Below are 11,891 nucleotides of genomic sequence, written 5' to 3' on the forward strand. Positions count from 1 at the left end.
AAACTATTCGAATAGCCATGTCCGCGGTTATGGACGTGAGAATGGAAGTGCTGAGTATCAAAGTAAGCTTTTGGTTTATAAAAGTGTTTTCCAAAGGGTTTTGGAAAACAAAACCAGTGGGACTGGAGGAGTTGTACCTGGGAGGTATGGAGAAAAGATGAAAGTGTTTTGGTCATCCTGATGGCCAAAAATGAATTTGGGTCACCCTTACCTATTAGTCTTCAAATGAAACTTGTTTTCAAAAAGGTTTTTAACAAAGATATAGAGATGTCATACTATCGAGAGAAACTATCTCTCACTCCTTGTAACCCTAGAGTAGTGTCTAATCTTTGCTACTGCCAAATTGCATATCCTTTACTTCTCTCTAAGGTGGTTTGCGAGTACAATTCATAATGTACTCATGGCTTTGTCCCTGGCTATTTACTTGAGCAGACTTGGTGGAGTTCGACAGATGAAGAAGGAGTTGACAACATCTATGCGAGCTAGAAACATCTCCCTAGTCAGTTGCCTATAGGGTTATGTCATGACTTGGGCCTTGCGAATGTTTTCGTATGAAGTATTACTGTTGTGTGGTTGTTGATCTCCTGCCATTGAGGCTCTTATGTAAGTATTTGGTCATGTGACCATTGAAATCTTTTTTATTCGGTACTGTAAATGGATGTTGTATTTGATACCAGTTCGATTATACCTTCACGACACACAGATGATGGGATCGTGAATGTGTATTTATAACGGGTGTTTCGGACAGCTAGTCCGGGGCCCACAAGAGCCCTTGGACATCCACATAGAGATTGAGGAGCCAATGCTCAATTCTAACCTCAAATCTTTACTACGGTTTACATATGAGGTCAGGGTTATATGGATGATCTCTTAGGGGTGACAGTGCACCACTATGTCACCACATAAGATGGGTAGCAACTGAATATCTCTAGCCAATTTTTGTCACAGATCTACGTGTCTACGAGGATATAGTGGAGCAGGCGTTGTTGAGTCGGCATTAGTGTTCCAGAGGTGCAAGCGGGAGAAGAAGTGCGCGATGATGGCAAGAAAACATAGGAATAGGAGAGAAGGCCGCGGGATCTGGGCGAAGCCAGCAGGGTGGGGCCTAGCCCAACCTAATATTTTGCCCAACCGATATTTTATCTATAGAAATAAGAAGATAATAATAAAAAGAAAAAAACCCCAGCCCAAGATAGGCCTTTTGTAGCCTACCAAAATGGGCTTGATTCTTGGGATGCAATGGGCAAAGAGGTGCCCCTCGAGTGTTGAAGAATTAATCAGTGATCATGCCCTTCTATTGATTAGACTAGTCACAATGAAAGTATTATAGGTAGTATCATGCATGCCATGTAGGCAAAAATCTTATGTGGCACATTAATTAATGAGGAGAGAGAGGTGAGACTAGTATCATAGGTAGATACTATTATAGCGCGTAAAACTAGAAATTTTAGTGGCAAACACATCATGTATACATATTTTCATTGAGATTCTACAAAACATTAAATATGATGGAACTATGATATACTAACTTACGATACTATACATAGTAGGTGTTGTATCAGAAATTAGTATCATATGTATGATACTAATCTATGATACTTCCCATTGTGGCTACTTTTATTAATTGCCCGGGAAGTTGTTGGTTGCACACGCTACGGCTCGAGAAGAAACATGTGCATATGCATGCATGAAATTCCTGTGCTTCTATAAGGTGCATGCAGCATGATGATGAAGTGTATCACACAGGTCAAATCGGGGACCCATCTGGACATGTTGGACGTTCGCACGCAAAGAGTTCTTAATTCAGCTCCAAAGCATCTTTCTTGAATATAACCATAGGCTACAAAGCAAATAGGAGTGCCTAGTACGTACAAGGAGTCAAGGACACCGCTAAAATTGCCAACCTAATTTATGTGTTCCTTTTTTTAGCCTCCAGCACCAATCACAACCCATTTTATAATTTTCAATTACTACTAGGGCTACTATCAGTTAAATCAGCACGGTTTAAGCTTAATGGAGAATGAACATAGGAATTTTTGCCTTTAAGTGCAGAGGAATCAGTCAAGATTCTCTCCAACATGTAAAGCTAGCAGGGTCAAAGTCAGCGATTACAATTTACAAATAGCTCGTTGGTTTGCACTTGCAGAGAATATATGGCAAGTGACCTGCAAAGTGTTTAACTTGAGTTCAAAAAAGGTGTTCTGCATTAGTGCCTTTCTACTATATACTGCAAGACTCGGCCCTTTAATTCTTGCATTGGCGACGTGGTTCCGCACCAATATTGCATAAAAGCCTCCCTATAAAATCGTTCAACCGAGTACAATTTTCACTATATATACTTTTTTGTGTTCCCAATTTCACATATATAAACTTGCAAACGTAGTGGTAAAACAAGCTAATGACGAGATTTTTTTTGCTACTTGCACCGAGATAGATTCGTTGCAAATATACAATCAGCAGGGATGCGGCACAGCCAAATGTAAACTTGACTGCCGGGAGGACACGTCGTTTCCAACGCAAGAATGTATGCCACATGCAAGTGAGTTGATTAAGTTGACATATGATGCATCTACGTTAAGGTACTTTCCAGTTTGCACGCATCCTAGTTATGATCAGCTGGTATAGTGTGTGATTGACGTATGTACAGTATTACAACTCAAGAGAATGACGTTACACATTTACTAGTCTAAAATACAGAACTGAAATAGTAATTGGCAAATACATGCGTTTCAATTGATAAAATGATGATGGAAGATGTTCCTTTATTCGGTTTATTATAAATAGAGAATTCATATACATGGTTATAAGAGGTAGCTACACTTGGCCAAAAAAACATAGGAGTAGTACAACACATAATTTGATTTATTAATACCACGTACGTGAGCACTTATATATGGTATATGATGTAGTCCAACAAATTAAACACGTAAATCATGAGAAGTATAAATCATCTGTACGACTTCATATCCCTTTTTTCTTTGTAGTATACATATGAAGGGGGGGGGGGGGGGGGATCAACAATTGAAATATCTTAAACAATTTTGTGGACTTAAGATGCACTCACGTCGTATATACGCACTGCCGATTTTATTTCTTGATGATATATATGCAGACGTGTATATATGCCGGCCGTGCTCCCCGCGCGCCGCCGATCACCCCGCGTAGTTGCACATGCCGGACCGGCACTTGTTGGAGCACTGAACGTTGCAGTCGCCGCAGTTCTTCTTGTCGTTGAGGAGGTCGACGCACTTGCCGTCGCAGCAGGTGTCCCCGTACTTGCACTTCTTCCCGCAGAGGCCGCAGTGTCCTGAGTTCTTCTTGGTGTCCGTGCACATGTCGTTGCAGCAGTCCTTCCCGGGGCTCCCGTGCTCCTTGCAGACGGCGGGCCTCTTCTCGCAGTTGCCCCAGGCTAGCGGCGGCTCTGGGAGCTTGGTCGCCAGGAAGCGGCTTCTCCGGAGCCCGGGAGGCGTAGCGTCGGCGAACCCGACTACGGCGGCGAATGCGACGGCCAGCGCCATGAGAAAGACGACGATCGCTTTCCCCATGGTGATGGGCTCGCGGTGGACGGGGAGGCTGAGGGTCGTGGCAATGCGTGTATGGCTTGTGTGTTCGGCAGGTGCGTCTATGAGGAAGGAAATGGGGGGTGTAGGGAGGGAGGGGGAGTGCTTATACTATAGCTATGCCTGGAAATGGCGAAAGTCAATGGAGCATTGGCGCCATGCATGGTTGATTTGCACGGCAAAAGCCTGGAGTGCAGGGAGGGAGTGTGCGGCGCAAGGCTGTGGGCTGCTGCTGCAAGCTAGCCGGCTCTCTCACCCTACCAATATCTCTGGTTGGCTCGTTTCTGGCGCTCACAACTGCAGCAAAACTTTAACATGATTGCCATGGTGATCTTATGCGTGTGTACGTGTTGCCTCCATAATTTGCTGGGAGGGGCGAGGAATATGCTATGGGCTGACTGATCATTCGTTCACACTCAAGATTTGACACGTTTACTAGATTTGATCATGAGAACGTTGACTACTCGATCGATCACGCCGTACGCACGAAACTGCAGTAACAATCGTGGCACTTTTAGAACTACACGTACTGCCGCGACGTACTTGCGTCCGTTGATCGAACTCCTAGCTTAGGGCATCTCCAGCGAGGCGACGTATTTCGGACGTCCGAAATATCCGTTTGCGTCAGCCCGCGGACACGATGTGGCCCAGGGCGACCGTTTGCGTCTTGGGTACCTCCAGCGGTGCCGACGCATTTTTTGACCAGGGACAGCGTCAGGGTCGCTAATGGCGTTTTACGTCCCGTCGAGGACTGCCGCCGGCGATTAACTGTTCCTGCGCGACGACACTCGTTCCCGTGCTTGCCCAATACATTGGCAAGTTTCGCCGGCGTTTCGCGCGCGCGGGAATCGCTTTGCGCGTGTTATCACCAGATTTTAGACAAATCCAGAGGTGGGCCGGGCTTGGAAGATTACATGTGGAAGATTTCTGAAGCGGCCTGGCACGAAGGGTTTTGGGCTGAATTGCCCGTGTATCTTTATTTAGTAGTTTATTATTTTAGATAAGGGTTAGAGTTTGTATCGTGCACGATGGGATATTCCCACGTTAGAAAATCCCCTGGACTATAAATATGTACCTAGGGTTTATGGAATAAACAATAACTCACGTTCAACCCCAAAACAAACCAATCTCGGCGCATCGCCAACTCCTTCGTCTCGAGGGTTTCTATCAGGTAAGCGACATGCTGCCTAGATCGCATCTTGCGATCTAGGCAGCACAAGCCCCACGTTGTTCATGCGTTGCTCGTACCGAAGCGCTTTTGATGGCGAGCAACGTAGTTATCATTAGATGTGTTAGGGTTAGCATTGTTCTTCGTTTAAGCATGCTTACGTAGTGCAACCCTTGCATATCTAGCCGCCCTCACGCCTGTCTCAGGCGTGGGGGCGGCACCCCGCTTGATCATTATTTAGTAGATCTGATCCGTTACGATTGCTCCTTGTTCTACAAGGATTAGTTTAATATCTGCAATAGTTAGGCCTTACAAAGGGGGGGAGGATCCAGTGGCACGTGGGGTGGCGTTCGCAAGTCCTAAACGGGATGTTCCTAGGATCAACTTCATGTTGGTTTTTTGGCCTTGTTTAGGATCGGCTTACGAGCACCGTGCGTGGCCGCAAGGCCCAACCTGGAGTAGGATGATCCGATTATACGGTGAAAACCCTAAATCGTCGTAGATCTCATTAGCTTCATCTTGATCAAGCAGGACCACCAAGTATTCGTGCACCCCGTACGGATCATGGGTGGATCGGCTCTTTGAGCCGATTCACGAGATAACCCGAGAGCCGATCGAGGCTCGTATTTAACGTTTACATGTATGCCCCGGCAGAAACTAAGCGAGGCATCCTCATCACCTTCCCGACCAGGTATAGGTCGGGTGGCACGCCCTTGCACTTCGCAACGCCGCGTGTGACCCGAAGAGCATTGCGGGCCGTCGCTCGGAGGGGTCTCAGCCAGCCGCAGCTCTAGGCTCTTCCCGGCTCTACGGTGTTGACAAGGCCGCTGCCCGCCGGTGGGTTTTGGCAGTCAACACATTCTGGCACGCCGGTGGGACAATCGTCTACATCAACCACATCGCCATCTACATCCGAGATGGCGGACGGCACGCCGGTCACCTACGGGGATCCGCCCGACGACCTCAAGAAGCAATACAACGAGATCAAGGCTACCCTCGAAGCCGACCTCATCGGCTCCTTTCGAGAGAACCCGTTCCGGTGGCATCGGATGGAAGGGGTTCTCACCGCAAGGTGCGCTCGATGGGATAGACCTCTCTACCCCGTCGGAGGAACGCACCGGGGTCTGCGGCGAGGAGATCAACTACACGGTGGCTCACTCACTACACCGCCACTGCGAGAACTTGGTCAACGTGTTGGAGCGTGTCGCTCGCGCGTGATCCGGGAGATCATGAGCCACCGGTACTCGCCGTCGGGACCAGCTCTCGGGACTCATCAAGGAGAGTTGCCATTCCGAGTCCCGTCCACCGCTGCCATATGCGTTGGCAGCACCTGCTGAAGTGCCGACTACACCGGCATTCCTCGTCTACAGGATTGGTGGCGACCCTAGTGACTACCGGTTCTTAATGGAGGCGCCTAAGGAGATCCCTCATGGATACGCGTGCATGTATGTGCCGGATTGTGGTGACTGGGCACTCACAAACCAGGCCACAACATCGGGGACTCCGGCGAAGACAGGAGGAACGTCGGCGACAGAGAAGACGTGGCTAACTAAATACGCCACACCGACGAAACTCCCGAGCCCAGCTCCTGCAGATGGCTCAGAGCTGGAAAAGCAAACATGGCAGGCCGAGTACGCCACCCCGGCGAATCTTCAGAGTGCAACTCCTACTGCCAGCACAGCGGATCAGATCAGTACCATACTGAGAGACCAATTCGGCATTATGCCGAAAAGAAGGGCAGTCGGCTATTCCAAGCCGTACCCCGACGATTACGAGATGATCCCGCTGCCACCTAAATATCGGCTCCCCGACTTCTCCAAATTCGGTGGATCAGATGGCTCCAGCTCCATCGAGCACGTCGGCCGATATTTGGCTCAATTAGGACCGGCTTCGGTGTCGGATCAGCTACGCGTGAGGCTCTTTTCACGGTCCCTCACGGGATCGGCTTTTGGATGGTACACCTCTTTGCCAGCAAACTCCATCCGAGTCTTGGAAGCAATTGGAAGAACAGTTCCATATGCAATACCATTCGAAGCTTCCGAGTCCGGCATTGCCGATCTAGCACAACTACGTCGAAGCGCGGGGAAACGGTGACAGAATACATCCAGCGCTTCAGGAATCTTAGGAACCGATGTTATTCGGTTCGTATAACTGAAAAGGAAGCAGTCGAGTTGGGAGTAGCAGGCCTTGCAACACAGCTCAAGGACATGGCCTCCCAAGCAGATTATCCCTCGCTGGCGCACATGGTTCAGAAACTATCAGCATATGAACAGCGCCACCCCGACCTGTACCAAGACAAGTTCAAGCGTGCGATAGTTATGGTCGATACGAGAGGAAGATGAAGTGCTCGCGGGAGACCAAGAAATAGCAAGTGGCTGAGTGGACTCGGGAGGAACCCCGTGGCCTGCAAATGGGTAAAGCCACCGGGGCCGCCTGTGGGATTTGATTTTGACATAACCAAGACGGAACAAATCTTCGACCTCCTGCTCAAGGAGAAACGAGTTGACGGTTCCTGAAGGTCTCAAGTTCCCCACGGCAAAAGAGCTAAACGGAAAGCCATACCGCAAATTCCACAACTCGCTTTCCCATGCCACCAACGACCGCCGGGTGTGGCGTCGAGCACATCCAAGCGGCGATAGAGAAGGGGCGGCTAATTTTCAACCGAGTACGCCATGAAGGTCGACACCCAACCCTTCCCCGCCGTTAACATGGTAGAAATCACCTACCCTGAAGGTTGCCGACCGGGTCCCTCGTTCAGCATCAACATGGTAGGACCTGGAAACTACTATGGCAAAGATGGAGATGAGGGCAGCTGCTCTCATAGCAAGGATACAGAGGAGGCCGCTCCACGCGATCGGCTCCGTCATGATGGCAAGCGCTATGTCACAGAGGGAGAGGTGAAGAATATAAGATATCGGCGACCCCTCTCCGATCACCTCCTCAACAAATATGTAAGTCGAGTATGACCAACGCCGACGGTCCAATTATGATGATAGAGGAGATCGTCCGGCTAGAGAAGCCGAAGATATCGTCGGCAGGATCGCGATGAGGAGGAGCACGAGCGCCGTGCCACGGAAGCATCAAGGGAGCAAGATGACAACGCCGGTACATCGGGACTGCCCCTTCTTCGGACACTCGCTGGGATTCAGGAATGAGCCGATTGCCCACAATCGGCAATTGCCCGAATGCAATCGAGAAAAGAAGGAGGCAGCCAACGTGTCCGTGTTCGAGCGCCTAGGGCCTCTCCCGCCACAAAGCAAACGTGCTTGAGTCACCTCGTTGGGCAGATCTTGAGGATTCGGAAGACGAGGGAGAAGTGGAAGAAGATAGGTACCACCGGCCAAGGTGGTGCCCCGACGGACTCAGCCGTTCCCAAAAGCGCAGGGTTCAGCGATTGCGCGGCCCGGAGGAAGCCGAAAGGTTGTACCCGCATACGCTAAGGAAGGCACGGCCTGATCCGGCTGCAAAGGTTCAGCGAGCCCCGGATGAAGAGGGTCGCCCACGGAAAATGGAGTGGCGCCCTAAACGAGGAAAGCCGATGATGAGACATCGGCCGGCACAAACATGGTACTCGTCTTGCCGACAGAGCGTAGCGCTCCACGACTCTACGGAGCACTCAAGGTGGACGACAGCAAGCGCATCAAGTCGGAGGTTGGGTTGGTTTTATCCAGCCTGACCAAGTAGCAAGATCAAACCAATGAGCAAACCAGGAGAGGCTGATCCTTGTGATCGGCCCCAAAAAATTTATGAAGGGAACTTACAAAACCTTCAACAAGCAAGCGACGTGGAGGCCGATTTCAGCAATCGGCCAAAATTATCCTCACCCACCTTTCTGTCTGGGTTCAACATGTTATCCAACAGAGCCGATACCATCAATTTTCTTGACAGAATCGGCTCGGGGGGCACCCAGGTATATGAAAATACGAGGATATGCAACGTAAGCATCTCATCTTCTGGTGATGGGTATTGGAATATGGGGGCCGATGCACAGGTCGGCCGTAAAAAAAAAATAGATAAAAAGTGAAAATTCGAAAATTTTCGAGCACAGCCGATGCAGCAGGCATCGACTTAAGGATCTGAAAGCCGATGCGTGGCCATCGACTCAAGAGGAGTAACTGTTACGATCAGAGGGTCAATGGAGCACAAAAGGGAGATTTTTTATGAAGGAACTCCTAGCAGTTTGGAAGCTCAGATCCTCTCTTCAAGAACAATGACAGGAGCAGCATGGGCGTGCGGATCAGGTCAAGGATGGGTCGCATTAGATTCACCAAAGGAAAGAAACCGATCTAGCCAGCAAGAACCAAAGAAGCTCGGGGGGCAGCTCACCTTGAAGGCTTTCCGCTTAGAGAAGCCGATTTGTGTTCAAATCGGCTGGCGCTGCATAAGGAACTTCCCCACACACGATCAAGCCCAGGTCTATGCAGCTCATTTGTGTATCCTCGTCTCTGTTTTTGCCTCGGCTAAGACTCGGGGGGCAACAAGCCTGGAAGATGCCCTGTTTTTAAGAGCCGATTAGAGTCACCTCGGCTGCGGCTGCATCATGGTCGTCTCAGGGAGGAACTGGGAAGGAAAAGCCGTCGTCTAGTACAGGGTTTGGACTGTGCTGTTGCTGCAAGAAAAGGAAAGGAGTCCGACGCGTTGCTATCGGTCTTAGCATGACAAACGGAAGGAATGAAATTGGAGCGATTAAAGGATGAATGGAAAGAACAATTTCATTAATTCCAAGGAGCGGCTTTACAAGAAAGAGCCGATGGCTCTCAAAAGAGGGATCTGGTGCCTAGTACACTGCTACTACTAGTCCTATACTACTAGTCGTCGCTATCCTCGTCATCGCCGCCGTCGACGTCGTCGGCGCTGTTCCCAGGGAGCTCCTCGTCGCTGCTGCCCCAGCCCTTGGCCGGAGCCTCTTCCTCCTCGTCATCATCATCATCCTCGCTGTCCGCCCAGGAGCGGAAGCGCTTGGTCGGCGGGTACCCGATGGAGGAGGAGGAGTCATCCTCCTCCTCTTCCTCTTCGTCATCATCTTCGTCCTCGCTGTCCGCCCACATGCGGGGCGCTTCTTCGGCGGGAGCTGGGCGGAAGGGGAGGCCTTGGCCTTCGCTGCTTCTCCTTCTTTCTCCTCCTTGTCGGAGGAGAAGGGATTCACTGCGGGGTGGAGGTCGTCCTCGTTCTTCTTCTTCGGCGAAGATTGGGGGAAGAGTTTTGAGAAGGAAGAGGAAGAGGAAGACATTGCTACAGGAGGAGAGGGTTTTTTGGTGCCGATAGCTGGGATGGAATAGAGGATAGAGAGAGCTAACCAGTCGGCACGGTTAAATAATGAGAAATCTGGTGAAGGTTTAATGCCATTACAGTTTCCAAGGGATCGATGCTAAAGCTGTCGGAATTTTTAGAGAAGCCGAGAAGACAGGGCATAATGATGACGGATGCCGTAACGGCTCTGCTCCGCCACGGCATGACCCTTCGAAGGGAAAGCATAATGATTTTGGAAATGTTATTTCCAAAACCAGGGGGCATGTGTTATCACCAGATTTTAGACAAATCCGGAGGTGGGCCGGGCTTGGAAGATTACATGTGGAAGATTTCGAAGCGGCCCGGCACGAAGGGTTTTGGGCTGAATTGCCCGTGTATCTTTATTTAGTAGTTTATTATTTTAGATAAGGGTTAGAGTTTGTATCGTGCACGATGGGATATTCCCACGTTAGAAAGTCCCCTGGACTATAAATATGTACCTAGGGTTTATGGAATAAACAACAACTCACGTTCAACCCCAAAACAAACCAATCTCGGCGCATCGCCAACTCCTTCGTCTCGAGGGTTTCTATCGGGTAAGCGACATGCTGCCTAGATCGCATCTTGCGATCTAGGCAGCACAAGCCCCACGTTGTTCATGCGTTGCTCGTATCGAAGCGCTTTTGATGGCGAGCAACGTAGTTATCATTAGATGTGTTAGGGTTAGCATTGTTCTTCGTTTAAGCATGCTTATGTAGTGCAACCCTTGCATATCTAGCCGCCCTCACGCCTGTCTCAGGCGTGGGGGCGGCACCCCGCTTGATCATTATTTAGTAGATCTGATCCGTTACGATTGCTCCTTGTTCTACAAGGATTAGTTTAATATCTGCAATAGTTAGGCCTTACAAAGGGGGGGAGGATCCAGTGGCACGTGGGGTGGCGTTCGCAAGTCCTAAACGGGATGTTCCTAGGATCAACTTCATGTTGGTTTTTTGGCCTTGTTTAGGATCGGCTTACGAGCACCGTGCGTGGCCGCAAGGCCCAACCTGGAGTAGGATGATCCGATTATACGGTGAAAACCCTAAATCGTCGTAGATCTCATTAGCTTCATCTTGATCAAGCAGGACCACCAAGTATTCGTGCACCCCGTACGGATCATGGGTGGATCGGCTCTTTGAGCCGATTCACGGGATAACCTGAGAGCCGATCGAGGCTCGTATTTAACGTTTACATGTATGCCCCGGCAGAAACTAAGCGAGGCATCCTCATCACCTTCCCGACCAGGTATAGGTCAGGTGGCACGCCCTTGCACTTCGCAACGCCGCGTGTGACCAGAAGAGCATTGCGGGCCGTCGCTCGGAGGGGTCTCAGCCAGCCGCAGCTCTAGGCTCTTCCCGGCTCTACGGTGTTGACAAGGCCGCTGCCCGCCGGTGGGTTTTGGCAGTCAACAGCGCGCCAACGCCGTTTCCCGCCCCGCCGTGGCTACATATGCTGGACACCGGCGGGGGCGACGGGCACACCTCAAGCTACCATCCATCCATGGCCGACCACATGAATTGGGAGCACGTTGTTCACATGTGCCGCCAGCTCCACCCGAAGGAGGAGGAGGAGGAGGTAGCCGCTGCCGGCGTTGAGGCCCAGCAGCTGGACCTGGAGGTGGCGGCGGTGGAGGCGGAGGTCGCGGAGGCGGAGGAGGCCCGGGCGGAGGCGGAGGAGGAGGAGGAGGAGGCCCGGGCGGCGGCGGAGGCGGCGGCTACCAAGGTGGCCATTGCCCAGGCGACGGCCCTGTGGGACAGCTCCCTGGCCGAGGCCCTCGAACGCTGCAGGCGGCAGGACGAGATGTCCAGTCGCCGGCGTGCGCGGCGTGTGGAGTGCGCGAAGCACTCCCGCTTCGACGACGCTGCCGGCCCTTTCGGCGGCCAGTAGTAGGGCGC

This window comes from Lolium rigidum, chromosome 6 (assembly GCF_022539505.1).
Source record: "Lolium rigidum isolate FL_2022 chromosome 6, APGP_CSIRO_Lrig_0.1, whole genome shotgun sequence".
NCBI classification, from domain to species: domain Eukaryota; kingdom Viridiplantae; phylum Streptophyta; class Magnoliopsida; order Poales; family Poaceae; genus Lolium; species Lolium rigidum.